The following is a 3,553-nucleotide window of genomic DNA, read 5'->3' as shown; positions in this document are numbered from 1 at the left end:
TTCTACAAGGCCTAGCAAGCTGAAACCTGCGTTCCTGTTCTAGTCTGGGCATGCCCCTTCCATGCTGTGAATTTGAAGAAGATTGGAGAATGTCGAAAATTTGACCCAAAAAATCTATAAGGGGTACCCTTGGAGTTTTTTTGGGTCAAATTTTCAAGTTTTTCCAATCTTCTTCAAATTCACACCTTAGATAGGGCGTGTCCAGACGAGCACAGAAATGCAGGTTTGGGCTCTCTACTGTGTCCAGAAGCTGAGATCTGGACATCCTACGTACAATCTATCACATTGTATTAAATAGGCGTTAATTGTATTAAATTGTATTAAATGTTGACAGTGGAGTTTCAACGTTTCGACACCTGCATATTCACCTCAATAGGTTTCTTTGGCACTTTTTTGAGGTTTTGTGGTTCTAGCACATGGTTCGAGAAAAAACATCCCACCTGTACATTATGAAGTCATGAGGAAAAAAAATTGTATTGTGTTTAATTTTAGTTTTTTATGTAGAAACACAGGTAAACATTAATGTAATGTCCTAGACAAAATATGACTTGAAAGCTAAGTATTTCATTAATTTATATTCTAAATTTGATGACGATAGCATGCAAAATGAGATTTCTGTAAAAAGTTTTCTGAGGCTATGTCGATGTCCTTCTCTCCCTCACCGTCAGAGGCACTTTCTCAAAAATTATCTTCCCAAAGCTAAAACATTTACAGTTGCTGAATGATTTGGTCTACATTCACAGTTTATGTATCATTGGAAAGAAGACACTCTGGGCTTTATTATCCATCATCCAGTGTTTACAATGCTCTAAATGAAAAAAGTTATGGATGCTTAAGTAATTAATTAAAAAAGTGCACCTGACTTAACATTTTATTATTTCATAAATATGTTAAATCAGTCCAGGATCAACACAGAAATGTAATAGGTCAAAAGCCCACATCTCCTGAGTATATGATTTGAATTTGATGCCAATATCATGCAAAATAAAATTTCTGGAATTATTTTTCTGAGACAATATCTAGTGATTTTTTTCCCTCTCCTTGTTTGTGGAGAAGCAGTCTGATGACCACACACACACTGACGGATTTACACTCCACTATTTTTTTTAAAAATGTAAAATAATAAGCAGAAACGCACAGCATGAATGATTTATTTGAGCACAAGTAATATATTGTATAAAATAAGTCTAGAGCATATGCAACAAAAAAGTCTTATACGAGTTGTTGTTCTGCTCTCAGTCATTGGCAGAAGATTGATTGATTGATTGATTTTATTTGACAATTTTACCAAAAAATATACAAACAAGTCCAGTTAGACTAATTCATACATATTTTAAAAACTGTCGAGGATAAAATACACAAAAAAGCCACAGGCTTATTTCCATTGTGGTCCTTGATATTTTCAAAAAATGGACGATCAAATCATTAATGGATTGCAAACATCAACGGCTCAGCAACTCGGCACAACAAAAAAACTTCAACTTTAAAACAACCACTTTTTAATTTCCCTTCTAAAAACACTCTCAATTTGAATCTCTTTAAAAATGGTGGGCAAAATATTCCAAGCAGCAGAGCTCATACACGAAAAATAATTGCTACCTGATTCACTCTTGAATCTATATGGGTAAATATCCCTGCTGCGTGCTCTTGTAGAATGACTGTGCACCTCGCTGAGTAAAACAAAATAATTAAGAAAATATTTTGGGACGGTTTTCTTTAAAATCTTAAAAACCATCACTGATTTTAAAAACTTTACCCTCTTCTCAACTTTTAAAAAATTACTTTGACTATAATGTTCTTTATTTAAATGTGTCAGTGGAGGAACTTTCATAACAATTCTACACAACTTATTTTGGGCTGTCTGCAATTTATTTTTCATTTTTTAGAAGTACCGCTGTACCAAAAAGCTGCAGCATAGTCAAAGTATGGCTGCACTAATGCACTAGCTAAAATTTTTAGAGTTTTGGTATCTAGGAGCTCTGCCTGTCTTACTAAAAACTTTATTCTAGAAATGATGGATTCTTCACTCCATCACTCCAGCGCAGAGATTCAGCTACATGACAAAAAAAAACAAAATCAGGATTCTGTTGTAAACAATTGTGTTTCCCCTCTTGAGTAGCAAACACGATTTACTCTGATGCCCATTTATACATATGCTAATTTATACACATAGCTTAGCTTACAGATGTAACAGCATCCATTCAGATAAATGGCAAACATACTGCATGATACTGACAAACATTACTGAAAGATTATGGCTAGCGGGTAGACATTCACACTTTTAGGCACAAACAGGCTAAACACAGAAGACCTGAGACGTAAACAACAAGCAATGACAGTACAATAAGTTACTCACCGTTAGAAAAACTGAAAGTAAGGCTTCATCCATGTCATGTAAGTATTAGCTCTCCTCAGAAACATTCTCCTTTGTTTACTTTTTGCTAATGAGCCGCTCTGCCGTTAGCTTGAGTTTTTAGCAGCTGTGCCTGCACTCCTTGCAGGGGGCAGGTGCATTGAGTGATGATTGACTGTTTTATGAGCCAGTAACAGTGTGCAGTAAGATGAAAATCACGCAGCCATTGGCTAAATTCTCTGTCGGTCAAACTTCTTGGACAAAGGAAGTGCCTGATCGATAGCAATGACTGACAGACATGCAGACGGTCAAAACACTCTGCTTTGTTTAGGTTTTAGTAACTATAACTTGGACTTTTTTATTTAGTTTGTGGACTCATTTTATATGTAACACTGTAAGCTATGACATCGACTGGTCTTTTACTCCAAAGACTCTGTTTTCGTGTGTAAGTACCATGGTAAAACGGTGTAAACAATAGGTCTCCGGCAGAAACGGTGACATGAACAAATGAATAACCATCCATAATACAACACTATTGTGTTGGTGGACTAAATGTGCTTGATGGGATGTTTTTCTGTGGACTCTTACCTTTCAAAATAATCTGTGATGTACAGCAATGAATGCGTGTGTGTGGTGTTATTACATGATATGCACGCCATATCTAATAAGCGTTTTCTGCAAAACCTACACAGATTTTGCAAATACATTCTTTATAAGCTTTCCATTGAAAAACAACTAGCTGCAATAGGTGCTTAGGGGATGTAGCTTTAAACTGATGTAGAGTTTTTCAAGATTACTCTTGTCCTTTTTGGTGTAGTCTATTCATAAACACTGACATGTGGAAAAAACAGCGTCTCAGTGCGTCTTCGTCGGGGCACTGTGGAAGGAAACAGGCCTAGATAGGCTGTCCGCTGACACCCCTGTAAAGGGTCACCATTCCCAGTAGGAGCAATTTTGGGGTTCATTAGGGGGAGCAGAGGGGTCAGGAGGCCCCACCCAGCAGTTTCTTCCACGTCAGAGCACACCAAAAGACTTCTGTGGCCTAAAAAAGCACTGTCCATGAACAGCCTACCTGGGCCCAGTCAAATAAGTTACATGTGGGATGTTTTACTTAATTCTTCCATCCAAGTGGTCAAACCTCAACAGATCCCCAAAAAAACCTTTAGAGGTGGGTCCCCACCTCCTCCTGGGTTGCCCCCT

General features: G+C 37.2%; 1 long non-coding RNA gene across 1 annotated transcript; it reads left to right on the top strand.

Annotated features, from left to right (window-relative positions):
• The first annotated feature begins 457 nt into the window (after positions 1 to 457).
• LOC148679897 (uncharacterized) lies at positions 458 to 3,240 on the top strand. Its single transcript, XR_015943198.1, has 3 exons — positions 458 to 559; positions 599 to 1,226; positions 2,010 to 3,240. It is a non-coding gene; the product is annotated as an uncharacterized LOC148679897 (long non-coding RNA).
• The last annotated feature ends 313 nt before the right edge of the window (positions 3,241 to 3,553 follow it).

Source organism: Danio rerio, chromosome 4, assembly GCF_052040795.2.
Source record: "Danio rerio strain M-AB ecotype USA chromosome 4, GRCz13ab, whole genome shotgun sequence".
NCBI lineage: Eukaryota > Metazoa > Chordata > Actinopteri > Cypriniformes > Danionidae > Danio > Danio rerio.
This window is presented reverse-complemented; position numbering and strand designations above follow the sequence as displayed.